Source organism: Zalophus californianus, chromosome 3 (genome assembly GCF_009762305.2).
Source record: "Zalophus californianus isolate mZalCal1 chromosome 3, mZalCal1.pri.v2, whole genome shotgun sequence".
Classification (NCBI taxonomy): domain Eukaryota; kingdom Metazoa; phylum Chordata; class Mammalia; order Carnivora; family Otariidae; genus Zalophus; species Zalophus californianus.
The window spans coordinates 132,362,844-132,380,672 of record NC_045597.1 but is presented as its reverse complement, the minus strand read 5'-3'; the positions used below and the strand labels follow the sequence as shown (position 1 = coordinate 132,380,672).

At 37.9% G+C, this 17,829-nt stretch overlaps 1 protein-coding gene across 2 annotated transcripts in view; it reads right to left on the bottom strand.

Annotated features, from left to right (window-relative positions):
- Positions 1 to 17,829, bottom strand: part of CERS6 (ceramide synthase 6) — a 315,670-nt gene that overhangs the window by 278,347 nt on the left and 19,494 nt on the right. The gene's annotated exons all lie outside the window — the stretch shown is intronic.

Sequence of the window (17,829 nt, the reverse complement as noted above, 5' to 3'; positions counted from 1 at the left end):
AGTACAAAATTACATTTGTTTCTCTCTTGTTAATCTACTTTATATCAATGTAATTATTAGGCTAGTCAAAGGACCTGGAAAGGAAGAAGAGAAAAGTATTTCTCCCCTACAGAATCTACCGGAAAACAAGACAGATCTGCCTCTGCCTTCTTCGGAGCTGACCTCCTAGCCAGAAAGGATGGGTAAAGACCAAACAATAGGTAAAAAATCACCATGGCCGAAATGACACAATGGAAAAGTGAAGGAGAATCACAGCACATAAGGGTAAAGGATGATGGACCACATTCACAGAGTTCTCACTGATTCCTCACAAAACCCTGGAAAATAACTAATAATATTCTTATTGCAGAGATGATGCCACTGTGGCTTGGGGAGGGGCGGCGCGGGCCAAGGCAGGAGTCACCCGAGGTTTGAGCAGTCCCAGCTCCAGCTGCTTGTCAGAGACAAACTACTCAACTTTCTTCCATCCCTTCCACAGTTGTGTCCTTTTTGCACTATCTTAACTGAATCTCCTCTGCATTTTACACTGTGAGGTTTCAGTACTTATCATGGGTGATGGGTGTCTTGTCAGATGCAGAAGCCTTACTGCAATGACAACAGTCACTTAGTAGCGAGCACTCTGCTCGCAGTAAGACTGTGATGCGTATCGGTTAACGGCATTCACCTAGAATTGATTCCTCTCACGGGTTCCCTGCAGCTGCCCTGGACTGGTTGCTGAGGAGCTAAAGAGTAAAGGAAGAAAGAGACAAAGAGTAAAAATAACTAATGACCTCATTCCAAGGGCCGGGCCAGGTGTTTTCACAAGTTATCTTATTAAAATGGCTAGAAGCGATCAGTTGCTCCAGCGAAGATGGATCTGAGAGGCTGTTGGGGTTGACTGAGAACAAACGATTCCTCAATGGTATTGTGACAGAGCCATATGCGGGCAGATGGGAGCTACACAGTTAGGGGATAACATACAGACTTGTGCAATCACTCTGTTGTATGCCTGAAACTCATGTAACACTGTATGTCAACTATATTCCAATTTTAAAATGTTAAAAATAAATATCCTTGTAAAAAAAAAAAAACTATTCCTTTATTTTAAAAGTACTATAAGGAAAGGAGAATGCAACCCAAACACCCAATTTCAAGAGGAGAGAAATTTTGTAGTCATGAAAAGTTCTGTTTGCAAGGAGTTTCCAACAAATGCAGAAATATTTATGTTCTAAAAATATTTACATATTCAGAAAAAGGACAAAAAGTAAAGTATATGCTCTTTTATACAATACTGCATATATATTTTATGCATAAAACATTTGTGAACCACATAAGAAAGAACAGAATAACTCCTGACTCCGACCAGGGAGTGAAAATGAGAAGACAGATGAGAGGAAATTTTAATATTCAGTTAGTTTACAGCCTTCGAAATACATAATTTACACCTTTTGGATACAGAATTTTTAAAATTAAAGCAAAATTAAATTTAGGAAGAGTTTTTAAATTATGTGCAAAAATGATGAAAATGCTTAGGTTATAAAGTAACAGGAGAAGAGTTTTTTTAACATGGAACAATTTGAACTATATCCCCTTCCCAATAAAAGAAAACTAGAAGGGGAGCCTGGCTGGCTCAGTCGGTGGAGCATGTGACTCCTGATTTTGGGGTTGTAAACTCAATCCCTATGTTGGTCAGGGAGATTACTTAAAAATAAAAATCTTAAAAAAAGAAGAAATGAGAAAATTCCTGAAACACTATTAAGAATACTTCGCCTGGGAGTCAGTTTTTGCCTTTTTACTTTGTATACTTTCTTTTTATTGTTTGAAATATTTACAACAAGCATTTATCACATTCACAATTAAAAAAAAAAATCCCGGGATTAAATAAGAACAAATAGAGTATAGGAAATATACTAATATAAGTGATAGAATTATAGGAGTTGCTTTTGCCACATTCTAAAGTCAAGGATAAAGAAGCCAAAACTGTCACTCTAAAATGAGTAAGTTTAAAGTAAACAAACACTGAAAGACTACCTTCTTGCTGAAATACAGCCAAATGTGGGCTTAAAGTCCTACTTCAAGGAAGGCAGAATCACACCTTAATTTTAAATACTTTTGACTTAATCTTCTTTTCCTCCTTATAATCTTCTTTGATACAGGTGTCAACTCTGCTTTCTTTCAAACAGCCTTTTGGGAAAATAAGGTGATAGAGGCAATTAGTTGGAGTCAGGTCACGGCCTCCAACCTTGGTATGACTAGCAGCTCCCCACAGACTACACGGCTCTTCACACACCTCACTGGCGCTATTTGCTTCTACATCTCCTAATTTCTTTTGGACTTAAGTTTTTCCTCTCAGAAGATGTTACCTGCCTCTACAAAGTATTAACACAACCTACATCTTACAAAATAGCAAAAGGCAGGAAATTACTACTTTAAGTTACCTTGATGCCAAACTGTCATTCATTCGCAAAATACAGATCTTCTTTGCCAGCTCTTTTGAAAAATATATCGATTGGCACCATGTTCACTATCACCAGCAATTCTCCCCTCTGAGGTTGGAGATTCTTTGTGAGGCAGAAACAAAACAGAAGAGTTCTGGTTCCTTTATAGGGGGCTAAGCACACTACAACCTCTGTCTCTTGCTTTTTACAAGTAAAAACTCTGGACACAACACAAAAAGCATCTAGTTGAGGACTCTGAAAAGTCCTCAGGACTCTGAAAAGCATGGGCTTCTCACTTTAGCTTAGGTGGTTTAGAGAATAATGCTGGGGAAGAGAAAAATAATGTAAGAAAAGTAAACAAAAAAGGTGAATGGTGGAAGAGAGTCAAAACTTAGAGGAAGTGACCTAAAAGGGGGTAAATTCTCCAGGTTTTTATCATTTTTTTTAAGATTTTATTTATTTGACAGAGAGAGCACAAACAGAAGGGGAGAGAGGGAGAAGCAGGCTCCCCGCTGAGCAAGGAGCCCGATGCGGGACTCGATCCCAGGACCCTGGGATCATGACCCGGGCCGAAGGCAGCCGCTTAACCAACTGAGCCACCCCAGGCGCCCCTATCATTATTATTTTATTCTGGTAGCTCTGTCCTGGGGCAGGACAGTAGTGCAATAGTGTGAACAGAGAAAACTCCAAATGAAACTCCTTTCCTGGCAGAGGAACTTGGAAAATGGACCCTTGCAGGCCAGAGTATGGAGGGAATCATGAAGAGAAAGAAGATAGAGAAAGGAATTCCTCAATTCTACACAAAAATTTGCACAATTCCTGGCCTTCCCCTGAGCTGTGCATTCACGAGAACGACCACAAGTGGCACCGCAAAGGCTTTGAAAACTGAACTGAGATTAGAGCCACCACCCATAGAAGGTGAGACAGAAATGCAGTTCGAATCTAACTGGGTTCACTGCCTGCGAAGAAAACGAATAAAAAACACATTGTTCAGAAGATTAGAATAGGACCCAAAATCTACATAGCATAAAATACACAATGTCTGGGCTACAATCCAATATCATCCCACATACAAAGAACTAGGAGAACATGACCAGTTCCCAAAGGAAAAAATAATCAGATTCTAACCCTGAGATGACCCAGAAGACAGCTATCATAATATCCTCCATGAAGATATCGGATGATCGGAAAGATAGAAGTCCTCAGCAGAGAACTGGAAACTAGAAAAAAAAAAAAAAAAACACCTGGAAATTATGAAATAAAAAATATATCTGAAATAAAAATTCACTGAATGGCTCAAAAAAGGAATGAAGATAACAGAAGAAGTGAGTTTGAAGAGTCGGTGAAATTTCCAATCTGAAGAAAAAAAGAAAAGAAAATTTTCAGGAACAAAGCAGAGACTCAGAGACCTAAGAGAAAAATATTAAAACTTCTAGTATTCATGTCACCAGAGTTCTAGAAAAAAAAGGAGAAAAAGCTTGGTGGAGAAACTATTTGAAGAAATAATGTCCCAAACTTCCCAATTATTAAAAGATGTAAATTTGCAAATGCAAGAAGCTTACAAACCCTAAACTGAATAAGCTCAAAGATAACCACCCTTAGACACATCACAAATGACTGCTTAAAAGCAGAGATAAAGAAAAAAAATTTATAGCAACTAGAGAAAAATTACACATTTATACAGGAGGATGAAGATTTAGAATGAAGATTTCTAATCAGAAATGAGAGAGGCCAGAAGGCCATGGAACATTCTGCCAAGTAAGAATTCTATATCCATTAAGAAGGAAGCTCAATAGGGGCACCTGGCTGGCTGAGTCAGTGGAGCATGAGACTCTTGATCTTGGGGTTGTGAGTTCAAGCCCTATGTTGGGTGCATCGATAACTTAAAAACAGGGGTGCCTGGGTGGCTCAGTCGTTAAGGAGATCCCAGAGTCCTGGGATTCAGCCCCGCATCGGGCTCCCTGCTCAGCAGGAAGCCTGCTTCTCCCTCTGCCTCTCCCCCTGCTTGTGTTTCCTCTCTCGCTGTCTCTGTCAATAAATAAATAAATAAATCTTTAAAAAATAAAATAAAATCATGAGGGGTGCCTGGGTGGCTCAGTTGGTTGGGTGTCTGCCTTCGGCTTAGGTCATGATCCCAGGGTCCGGGGACTGAGCCCTACATCCGGCTCCCTGCTCTGCAGGGAGTCTGCCCCTCCCCCTGCTCATGCTTGCACTCTCTCTCTCTGAAATAAATAAAATCCTTTAAAGTAAATAAAATCACTAAAAAGAGAAAGAAAGCTAAATAATGACATTTTTAGACAAAGCAAAACTAACAGAATTCATTTTTGGCAGACCTGCTTTAAAAGAAATGCTAAAGGAAGTGCTTCAGGCTGAAGGAAATGATACCAGAAAGAAACTAGGGTTTTCACCAGTTAAAGAACAACAGAAATAATAAATATGAGGATAAATATAAATGGCTATTTCCCTAAAATTATTTAACATGGGTATGATTGTTGGAAGTAAAAATTATACTATTATTTGGTAGAGTTTTCAGTGTATATAGGTGTAATGCATATCATGACTATAACATAAAGAAAGGTGAGTGGGGAAGATAAAGGCACCTTCATGGTTGTAAGTTTTCTACCTTTTACTTTAAGAGTTCAATATTAACTCCAAGTAGACTGTGAAGGTTTAGGTATATATATATATCGTAACCCTCAAGCATCCACCAAAATAATTTTTTCAAAGAGACAGAGCCAAAAAAAACAATAGATAAATAAAAATGGAATACGAAGAAGATAGACTTAAATTATCCAAGAGAGGACAGGAAGGAAGGCAAAGAGGAATGAACAGCAGAAGAGACATACATAAAATAATAAATGGTACATCTAAATACAATCATATCAATAATTATATCAAATGTAAATTATCTAAAACACCCACGTAAAGACAGAGATTGTCAGAATTTTTCAAAATAGTAAGAACCAACTAAGGCAACTTTCTTGCCTACAAGAAACTCATTTTAAATACAAAGACCTAGACAGATTAAAAGTAAAGGATGAAAACACGTATTATGTATACTCTAAGCAAAAGAAAACCAGAATGGCTATATTAATTTCAACCAAACTCCTATTCTTGCCTCTTCTAATCTTTAATCTCTCCATATTAACATATTTATTTACAGAGGCTATTCCCTCATTACTTGTGAAAGCATTTCCAGAGTATTAAGCTATGTTTGTCAATGATTTATAAAATATATCAGCATACCCCTGCTCTTTATTAATTTACCATCTAAGACAGACAACAACAATGCAAAAGTTTATCAATATATTTGATATGTGTTAATATATATATTAAATTCCCTATGTACAGAGAAAATTTCATAGACTTTATGAATGGCATGGGCTTCTCACTTTAGCTTAGGTGGTTTGGAGAATAATGCTGGGGAAGAGAAAAATAATGTAAGAAGCTTGAGAAAAAATATATTTTCAGAAACAGCTAAATGTAGATTTTGAGTAATCAAGCCTAAGCAAGCATAAGGCTGTATAGCATATAGACAGATAAGCCGCTTTAAGTTGTATTAGACTTACAAAGATTAGCAACACTATTAAGCAGATCATGTCTATCACGGCATCTTACATTATAATGGTGAAATAATGTTTTGGGGGGCTCATACCTGACAGATGTCCTTCCAAACAATATTTTATACCTAAACCTTCTCATTATGAAATTACAGCCTTACAGGCACCTCACCTCCGTTCCACCAGTCAGGTTCTTAAGGTGACAGGGAGAAGAGAGAGACTGAGGTGGGGGAGGGAAAAGCAGGAGGAGGAGAAGGTACAGATGATTATGCAAGAGGGTGGAAACTTCCGCCGTGGAAATTCATCAATTGTCTACAACACACGGATCAGGGTTTTCAATGCAAAGTTTTCAGGTATAACTAAAAACTAGGGGAACACACTATTTTAGGAGAAAGTATGAAATGAAGACAAAGAAAAGTGAAAACCTAAATCATGTAGTACATAAGGAGCATTACTGACCTCCCTCTGGATGTGTTTGCCCATATATTTTGTGATTTGATTTCTTAAAAAAAAGCACTGCCCTATGTAACAGGAGTATTATTTCCATTTTACAAATGAGGCAACAGACAGACAAAAAGTACTTTATCCAGATAGGCATCCCTCAGTTTTATGATGCAGTTCATTCCTGGAAACCACCCTATAAAAATCATTAAGAGGGGGTGGCTGGGTGATGGACACTGGGGAGGGTATGTGCTATGGTGAGCACTGTGAATTGTGCAAGACTGTTGAATCACAGATCTGTGCCTCTGAAACAAATAATACATTATATGTTAAAAAAAAAAAAAAGAAGATAGCAGGAGGGGAAGAATGAAGGGGGGGAATCGGAGGGGGAGATGAACCATGAGAGACGATGGACTCTGAGAAACAAACTGAGGGTTCTAGAGGGGAGGGGGGTGGGAGGATGGGTTAGCCTGGTGATGGGTATTAAAGAGGGCACGTTCTGCGTGGAGCACTGGGTGTTATACGCAAACAATGAATCATGGAACACTACATCAAAAACTAATGATGTAATGTATGGTGATTAACATAACATAATAAAATAAAATTTTTAAAAAATCATTAAGAGGACTGTGTGGAATGTATTAAATTCATTTACAAGAATAGGTTTGACTTTAGCAATGAAAGGTAGTGACAAATAACCAGATAAAGACAAGGAGAAGTGAAATACTGATCTTTTCTTTCACTATATCACAAGGAATGCTTGGAAGAGTGAAAAGCTAACTACCAAAAAGCAGGAGCATCAGCGGTTATGGGTACAAATACTGACCTGCACTACAAGAATCAACAATGCAACTACTACAAATTTGCAGTTAAAAAGCAAGGCAGTAGAGAGCCTAGAAATAAGCCCACACAAATAGAGTCAACTGATTTTTGACAAAGAAGCAAAGGCAATACAATAAAGAAAGGATAGTCTTTTGAACAAATGGTGCTGCAAGAAGACATCCATATTCAAGAGGGGGGTAAATGAACACAGACCTTACACCTTTAACAAAAATTAACTCAAAATGGATCAAAATGCAAAAACTCCATAAGATAACTCCCACAAGATAACAGGAGAAAATTGAGGTGACATTTAATTCAGTGGTGACTTTTTAAAGATATGAGATTAAAAGCACAATCCAAAAGACAAAATTGGTAACTTGCACTTCATTAAAATTAAAAACCTCTGCTCTGCAAAAAACACTGTTAAGAGAATGAAATGACAAGCCACACACAGAGAGAAAATCTTTGCAAAACACATATCTGATAAAGGACTGGTATCCAAGCTAGACAACAAACTCTTAATAACTCAACAAAAGAAAACAATCCAATTAAAGAATGAGCAAAAGATCTAAGCAGACTCCTCACCAAAAGACATACAGATGTCAAATAAGCATATGACAAGATGCTCCACATCATATGTCATTAAGGAATTGCAAATTAGAACGAGATACTACTACACAGCTTTTAAAATGGTTAAAATCCAAAATGCTAACACAAAATTTGAGTGAGGTTGTAGACAGAAACTCTCATTGACTGCTGGTGGGAATACAAAATGGTACAGCCACTTGGGAAGACCTTCTGGCAGTTTCTTATAAAACTAGACATGCTCTTATCATATAATCCAGCAATCATGCTCCTTGGTATGTGCCCAAAGGAGTTGAAAATTTACATCTACACAAAAAATTACACAAGAATGCTTATACAGAAACTTTATTCATAATTGCCAAAACTTGGAGAAACCAAGATATTCAATAGGTAAATGGACATATAAACTTTGGTAAATCCACACAATGGAGTATTATTCAAAGGTAAAAGAAATAAACTATCAAACCACAAAAAAGCATGGAGGTGGAGGTGTTAACGAACACTGTGGTAATCATTTCACAATATATACATAATATCAAATTGTCACAATGTAGATCATGAACTTACACAGTTTATACATCAATTATATCTCAAAAAGCTTGGAAAAGTAAATAAAATCAGTACATTATCCTAGACTGGATACTGTAGTAGAGAAAAAAAGAATGTTACATACATTAAGGACAGAATGGGGTCAATTCATAGACTGGAATACAGACAGTAAACTGGATAGAGATTTTTTTTTTTTGATAACTGTACTCTGTGTGGAGACTGTGTTTCTTCTTAGGAGGTGACTGGGTTAGAACATGAATAATATGTATACATGTGAAGAAAGAACAAGAGATGAAGCAAATGGAAAAAAATCATCACTGAACTTGGGTGAGGAGTATACAGGTGTTCTTTGTGTTGTTCTCACTTTTCTTGTCTTGAAATTACTTCCAAAGTTTTTTAAAGCTTACCAAAAAAGGGGGGGCATACAGAAACCTCGAATACATATTGCTAAGTGAAAGATGGCTACATACCATATGATTTTCAACTACATGACATTCTGAAAAAGGCAAACCTATTAAGACAGATCAGTGGTTCTAGGGATTCAGGGGAAAGAAGGGATGAATAGGTGGAACATAGGATTTTTAAGGCAATGAAACTATTCTGTATGATACTGTAATGATGGATATATGTTACTATATGTTTGCCGATACTACATGATAATGCCGAAAATGCATTCTACTTCACTCTGAGGGATCTTGAAGCATTACTTCAACCCTCAAGGACGTCTCTGTAGAAAATAGCCCTCTCTTCACATCCATTAAAGCCAGAGCCAGGGCACCTTCTGATGACTCTTCATACGGCTACAAATACCAACGTGTGAGGCCTTACATGTTGAATGCCTCAAACGAGACAAACTTTGGGTGAAAACACGTTGAAGTCTTTGTTCTTCTCTGAAGAAAAAAAACCCACACATACTTGCCTTGAAAATAGGTGACTATAAATTCTACCCCTAAACACCATCACCAAATAGTTAAGGATTTCAGCTGTCAAGTTTGAGTGCTCAACTCAGGACAATTTATGATTACGTGTCTGCAAAGGAACATATCACCTCACTGGTGTGGTTAAAATGGAGAGTTGTTTTCTTCTCTACTTAAGATTTGTGAAAAGCCTCGTACTAAAAACAACAGCACTTCTGTTGTGTTAAACGACATGCAGAATTTTCTCCTGATTGTGCTTTTAATAAGCAGGTCCTAACTTTTAGCTTTGAACATAGTGGTACAGTATTTTGAATGCACAGAGATAATTCTAGACCAGTGGTTCTCAAAGTGTGGTCCCTGGACCAGCAGTATCAGCATAACCAGGGAACCTACTAGAATAAAATTCTAATGCTGACCTACTAAATGAGAAATTCCAGGGACACCGGGGTGGCTCAGTCAGTTAAGCATCTGCCTTTAGGTCAGGTCATCATCAAAGGGTCCTGGGATCCAGCCCGGCATGGAGCCCCGCGTCAGGCTCCCCACTCCTCAGGGAGCCTGCTTCTCCCTAGCCCTCTGGCCCTCCCCCACTCCCACCTGTGCTTGCTCTAATAAATAAAATCTTTAAAAAAAAATAAAAAATGAATGAGAAATTCCAGCCATCTGTTTTCACAGCCCTCCAGGTGACTCTGATGCCCAGTAAAGTTCTAGAAGTCCATAAACTTAGAAACAAGTTTTACCTTCCTTTCTCTAAGTTGACTATAACCAATTATGTTGGTAAGCCTGGCTCAGAGAGCTCCTCATGCTCATAAATGCTAGAATGGCTGGTTAAGAATTTCATCTTTTGGGGGCACCTGAGTGGCTCAGTCGGTTAAGCGTCTGCCTTTGGCTCAGGTCATGATCCCAGGGTCCTGGGATCGAGCCCCGCATGGGGTTCCCTGCTCAACGGGGAACCAACCAACATCAGTTGACCACTTAAAGACTGAAAATACGGGCACCTGGGTGGCTCAGTCAGTTAAGCGTCTGCCTTCAGCTCAGGTCATGACCCCAGGGGCCTGGGATGGGATTGAGCCTCCATCATGGGGCTCCCTGCTCAGCGGGGAGTCTGCTTCTCCCTCTGCCCCTCCCTCTGCTCATGTGCTCATGCTCACTCTCTCTCAAATAAATAAAGAAAATCTTTAAAAAAAAAAATTTCATCTTTTGATCCTTGCCTCTCTACCATGCAAGGATGGGACCTTCATGTGTTTCACGAAGGAAGGAGGAAGACTCATATCCAATGCCAACTCTGAACTAACATAGAAAGAAATCAGTTTTCTCAGTGGGAAAAAAAAAAATCTTAAGTCTTCCTTTCCAAAGGGCTTAGGCTTTCTTCTTCCTCACAATACCTTATTTTGGATATAATTTTTATTGGATAGTAATTTTTAGCTTACAAAGCACCTCCAAATACATTATGTAATTCAGCTGCCACAAAAACCCTGTGAGGCAAATTCTCCACTCTCCCTAACATTTTGAAGAAGTCGGAGCTCAAAGAACTCTGAGTAACCAGCAACCCGTCCAAGATCAGCCAACCGGTACGTGTTCAGAGCCTCCACTGTTCACGCCAAGCACAGTGCTGTGAGCAGTCTCCTTAAAAGAAACATTAGCTGTGTGATCTTGGACAAATTACTGACCCTTCAGAAGCCTCATTTCCACATCGATAAAGAGGCAAAAGTAGTACCCAATTTACAGAGTGTATGTGAGGATTAAATGAGATAATCCATGGAAAGCTCTAGAACAGTGCCTGGCACATAGCATGGCTGAAATAAATGTTAGCCATAATTACTGATCCTCACAGCATAACTGCTCCTATTCGGACAACACTGGACAACACTGCAATCACCACTCCTGTTCCAGGAAACTGCGTTTTTTTAACCTATCACTGCTTTTCTTTACCCCTGCTTTCAGACTTCTAATGGTGTCCAAACCATCGTATGCTGAGTGTTTATGCAACAGACACAATCTCACCATCTCTTGGGCTATGGTGGAACTTATAATAAATTTAAACCATCAAAAAACTTCATATTAATGAATATTTTTGTTAGCAACTATTCCAATCATCATGCACTTTTATATTTATTTTAATTTAAAGATTAGCTCTTACAAAGATAAACCAGATAGTCATGTCAAATTTACACAGCCTTCATCCCAGAGAGCTTCTTGAGATTCAAGGAAAACAAAAGGCTTAATTAAATAAGGCTGGCAAATTGAACAGCTGGCTTTGGCTCCTTGCCACTAAATTGATCAAAGATAGTCTGAATCTCCAGTTGTATAATGAAAAACAGAAACTCTTCTCTGAGCAAATCCTTCCAGATTTATACCCGATTGCAACCCTTTGAAGTTAACACAGCTGAAACCAGATTTTTTTGCATGAATTACGCACTACAGTGGAACAGAAGGTAGGCCACTCAGAACATGACTCATCACACAAAAGAAAACCAAAGGCACAACTTCTACTGTGTATTTTCTGGGAATCCAACACTCCTGAACTAGGTGAGGGTGGTATAGCAGCAAAGTGGCCTGGACTAAAGACTTCAACAACTGCACAGACTTACTCATTTGTCTTTTGGTGCCTTTTGTCCCAGTGACTTCCAAGTCCATTGATCAAATCCACCATAACTAATTACTTAAATCCAGTGAGCAAATGAGATATTAACATTCATTTTAATTCATCTCAATTAAGTAAATATAAACCCAACAAAATGTTCCCTAAGTCCGAACTTAAAACCTCATTTAATTTTCTCCCTAAAATACAATTCAAGTTTAAATGCCATAATTTATTTCAACACTGTATGCTCCATTTATGACTTCTACAAATCAAAATTATTCATATTTATTGAATTTCTAAGGCCTCCGTCACAGAATTTTTAAGTGTCCTTGAAAATAGCTTTTAATGATTTCTCTAGGCCTATTCAACCTAAGCTTAACTTGTTCCCTAAAGAGAAATAACTTTTAAACCCAAACTTACTTCTAAATCAAATATATTCATGGTGGTACTGTTTCAAATTCAAGACCCAAGATAATAGATGTTCACAATTACATATAAATGGCTTATTAACTCAATAAGTAAATTGATTTTGGGGAAACAACTGGTCTTTCAGCCTGGCCATGATTTCAGTGTTATCCCTACTTAATTGATATAACAGACTAAGCACTTACTTCTCGACACTAAAGTCAAAAGCAAAATTTTGGAGTGTGTAGGATTACAGAGCAAAGCTATGGGAGCTAGAGAGCCGTATAATATCCTAAAGTCCAGCTTCAGACCTGGAGCTAATGACGAGTCAGGAATTGCCCAGAAATTGCTTCATTCGCTCCATTCAATGTTGACACCAAGAAACCCCACCAGCTACAGTTGACCCCATCTGACTAGTATACAAAAACCTTTTGAGCAAAGGCGAAATAGTTGTTCAAGTATACACAGTTGACTCACTGTTGATGGTGTGTAACTGCCCCTTTCGAACCACACACTCTCCAGGATGGGATCCCCACTACAGGCATCTCTCAGTGTGGGGCTCAGGTTAGTGCTCAGCTTCGGCTGCGGGGATGACTCCTTCCTACCTGCTTTTTGCCACATCCCACCAGTGAGCCCGGCTTTCTAACCTCTTGCTTTTGCCCATGATATGTGTTTAGGCTTTATTCCTGCCTGTCTTTTTGACATGGAATCCACACTGTACCCGGGACTTGCATACAGGTACTTCTGTCCCCTGCCAACTCTGGCTTATCTGAGGCTTCCTAATTTCTCTTTTATTCTGACTTAAACATGTATCTACTCTTGCTCCAGTCCTATTTCTCACCCTAAATGTACTGGCCCACACCCCAATATCACACAGTTGAAGTTGTGCCTGTCAGAGGAGAGTACCCAGCTCTGGGGGTGAAAAGAAAGCAAAAGTTCAACAGTGTTTCTATGCCTCCAAGCTTGGGTACCCTTCACCTACACTTGACTAAGGCCCCAGACATCAGTTTCTCAGGCACATCGGAGGCTTTGGATATGACCTACGCAAATATAATCATAAAAAGTAAATGAAAAACACAGAGCTAAGGGTTATCATAATCTGTCTTGATTCTTCCTCCACCACTAAGCTCACACCACCGTGTGGTCTTGAGTGAGTCACTATCCCTCCAGACCTGTTTTCTCATCTGTGAAGTTAAAGGGTTTTGTAATCTCAAAGTTCTCTTCCAGCTATGAAATTCTCTATTGTATCTGACAAAGGTAATTGTCAAATGAATTCTCAGGCATGTTTAAAGGCTTAAGATATTATCTACTGTTGTTAACTCATATCATTTCTTCCTCCCATTAACAAAGACAACAGAGACCTGACTATGTATTCTAAGTCAAAGACGTTGGGGAAGATTCCCATGTACACTTCTATTCTACTAGCATATCTGAATGAGGAATCCAATGCCCCTGTTGATTAAAACACTCTGAAAGACTCATCCGCATCTACTTCTCACAAAAATCTGCTAAGTCCCTACCATGAGCCAAGGATTGGGTTAAGCATTTTATTGCAATTATCTCCAATCCTCACTATCTGAAAGGTTAGTATGATCTCCATCTCACAGAATCAGAGAGAAATCTTTAACTTACAGAGAGTCACAGCTCCAATGAGTGGTGGTGGAATTCAAATGCAAGAGGTTTTGGGCAGGCCCACTAGTGAAGATCTCAGTAAGCAGTTAACATGTCAGTCTCAGGTAATCAGAGCTCACTAGCTGCCTGTCACACATATTCATGCAGTACAACTTTCTATTGCATTTAACAGTGTTTACACTGTACCATTCTCAGAAGATGGGAAGAAATATATTCTCCTAGGAATCAAATTTTCCTAGGCTTCACATTTGTTATATGTGAGAAAATAAAATCTATAAGAAAAAGTTATCTGTGTGTGTGTGTGTGTTTGCATGTGAAAAGGCACAACTACATTGTATATATAAAACATCTAGTTAGAAATTAGCACATGTCGATGACCCTATCATTTTGAATAAGTTAACATAAAAATGGACTGAATAAAAATGAAGCTTAAATAAATGGGAAATAAATCATTTATTTTAACTCAGAGTTTTATAATTCTGTCTTCTAAAAATGGACAGGAATGAGTACAACTAGGTAATAAGAGATATTATAAAATTGCAAGAAAAACAGCCAAATGCAATGGAAATTTAGTATATGATAGAAGCAAGATTTCAAAGCAGAGGAAAATACGGATTACTCAATAAATCATGTTAAGACACAGGCTAGCCAATTGGGAGGAACAACTAAATCATTCAACAAGGAACAAAAATTCAAACATTTAAAAAAAAATAATAGAAAGAATTTTTGTTAAACTAACTATTCCATGTTAAAGTAAATTTTTTTTTTTTTAATCTCTAAGCCCTCTTGAAACCCCAATAAAACCACTATAAAGAATAAACAGGGTAAACTTCCAAAAGGACGAAAGACAATAGTAACAGGTAAGAGATCACCCCAAATGTTGGGAGAGGGAAAGCACACAAGTGAATGGTACCTGACCCAGCCAAGCAGAAGCCGCTAAAGCCAGACTGCCTACCAACGGTGGGAGTCAAAGAAAGACATCCCACTCTTTTACACACAGAAGAACCACCTGTAGTTCTGAGAGTGTGGATTCTGACCCAGCAGGTCTGGACTCAGGGCTGAAGGGCTGCATGTCTAACAAACTCCCTGGTGATACGGACGGAGGCTGCTGGTCTGCAGTCTGTACTTTGAGCAGTGAGTCTTCAGAAAAGAGAATGCCAGAAACATTCAAAAACTGTAGGCACTGGATACCTCTGGAGGTTGTGGAGCAGAAGGACTAGTCCAAAGTCTGTACAAGGAACAGGTCAACCTCCAGATTTAGACCTCAATGCAAGGTGACCGTCCTCCCCAGCCCCAGCAGAGGAGGGGTGGTTGACTCCTGGAGAGGTTCAGTCATGGAGGATCTGACCTTTGGGACATTAAGCACAGTGACCAAAATTGGATGAAGTGAAAATCTGCAAACCAAATAGGACCTTCAGTTCCATTTCATTGCTCAGCTCTCAAAATGTGCATAGCAGGCTCACAGCCTTCAGGCAGGTAGGAAGGAGGGCTGTTTTCTGGGGAAACTGACTAGCTCAAGAGAAAGTACTCTAGAGGGAAAACAGTGATTACAATCCCCATAAAAACGAAACTCTTCAGCCCCGAAAAAAAATCATAATTAAAGTCAAAAGACATATTAAAAACATAATATTTACAATATACATGAAAGATAGCTCATTTATTTTTGCATAGAAAGCCTGAATAAATCAACAAACACTCCCCAAAAGACAAAAACATAATTCATAGAAAACTAAAAACAGCTTTAAACATATGAAAATGTGCTTAATTTCACTTAAAAATAAGGATAAATTAAAATGATACCATTTTTCACACAGTCAATTGGCAAACATTTGAAAATTCAGTCACACATCACATTAGAAATTTTCCTTAATTAGTAGGAATATGAACAGATGCAACTGCCTAGGAGAACTTGATAATACCTATCAAAATTCAAAATAACCCAGCAACTTCACACTGATAGTTTATCCTTAAACAATTCACATGTAAACAAACACCCATGTACAAAAATAGCCACTGTGGCATTGTTTTTAATAGCATATGACTGGAAATGACCTAAAGACACAATGACAGATGACAAGTTAAATAAATTATGATAAATATGTGTGTATTATGTTACATATATCTATATATGTAACATATATATATGTTAAAAGTCTACACAATCGCTTAAGTGAGAAAGTACAAAGGAGTATATATAGTTTGTATTAAATATCATTTATAAAAGATAGATATCTGGATATGCATAGAAAATTTTCCACAAAATAAATGCAAATGGTCATCTCTGAGGAGGGAATTTTAGTTTTCACTGGATATCATATTTTATCATTTGACAGTTCTTCCAAAATAAGCATGTATTGACATTTTCTTTATCAGTTTCCTTCCCAAGAATTATACAGGGCAAGGTGATGATAATAGGATGATAAGAAAAAGAAAGTTCTCTGGGGTGCCTGGGTGGCTCAGTCAGTTAAGCCTCCAACTCTTGATTCCAGCTCAGATCACGATCTCAGGGTGGTGAGATCGAGCCCCACGTCGCCCCACATAAGGCTCCTCGCTCAGCATGGAGTCTGCTTGAGATTCTCTCTCCCCCTCTGCTTCCGTTAACTCGCTCACACTCTTTCTCCCCTCTAAATAAATACATAAAATCTTAAAGAAGAGTCTAGAGAGGTGCACAGTTAATGCAGCAGCTGGAAGCTGAGAGTCCTTCTTCTGGCCAAGAATCAGTTTGGGGGAGATGAGCTAACTTCTATTGCTACTTTCTTTCTGAACCTGAGGAACGGGAATAACTATAAAATACAAACTTATTTCAGTTTATAATCTTAAGCTCGCGACATCTACTGTGACCTTTATTTAATAAGCTTATATCTTATAAATTCAAATCCTTTCCAACTCAATGCCTTAGGCTCACTTAGCCAAGTCAACGATGAGTCTGAACATGCATTCTGAGGGGGTAACTATACCCTGATTGTCTGGTGTAGAGACTTGAAGCCACCATGCTTCAAGACCAAACATGACCCACAGAACTGTAAACACTACACCAGGGGCAGGAACCAGTAATCTTGAGAAATGTTTGCTTGATGTAAATGAGTCCAACAACCTGATTTATAAGTCATTATGTGCTTTACATTGATTTTTTTTTAAGCCAAGAAATATTATTCACAAATAACTACTTAGCTACTTCATATAAACTTATGGTTTCCCAGCTCAAGCCCCTGGACACAAATACCAAGCAAAATATTGCATATAATCACCTACATATTTTTCAATAAAGTACCACTTCTAGCCTTATTTTTTATACATTAAATTTAGTCATTGAATCTAAATTTATGGTCTTCCTTTACTTATAATTTAACCAAATCCATAATAACTTTTCTATGGTTTTGGAGCTATATATTTCAAAAAGAAAAAAAAAATACATAAATTCCACAATGTAAAATTCATTTTCAAAGAGTTACTTTTTAAAAGCCACCCTGGAATGTCTTTATTCTTAGACAAAAGATGCATGTTCAAGTACTTAAGGGTGATGTGTCATAATATCTGCCATTTATTTTGCATGTACAGAAAAAAAATATGATAAAATGTTTATCATTAAATTTCAGGTGGTGAGAATAAGACTGTTCATAGCATTTTTTAGCTTTTTGTATATTTGAATATTATATAAAGACAAGAAATTTTAACAACTGCCATTCTACAGGTGTAAGAACATACCCTTTCCCTAAACAAAAAGGCACAATGAGATAACATGGTAACTAGGAGGTAGGATGCTATGGACAGTCCACTACACTAAAGAATATAATCTATTGATTAAATCTTCTCTTGAGTTCTAGATTTTTAGTTTACTCATTGAATTTTTACTTGTTATTTGTTGACTGAGAGTTTTTCTGTTAGAGGGGATGAATCATAAGGTAAGTACTCAGATAATA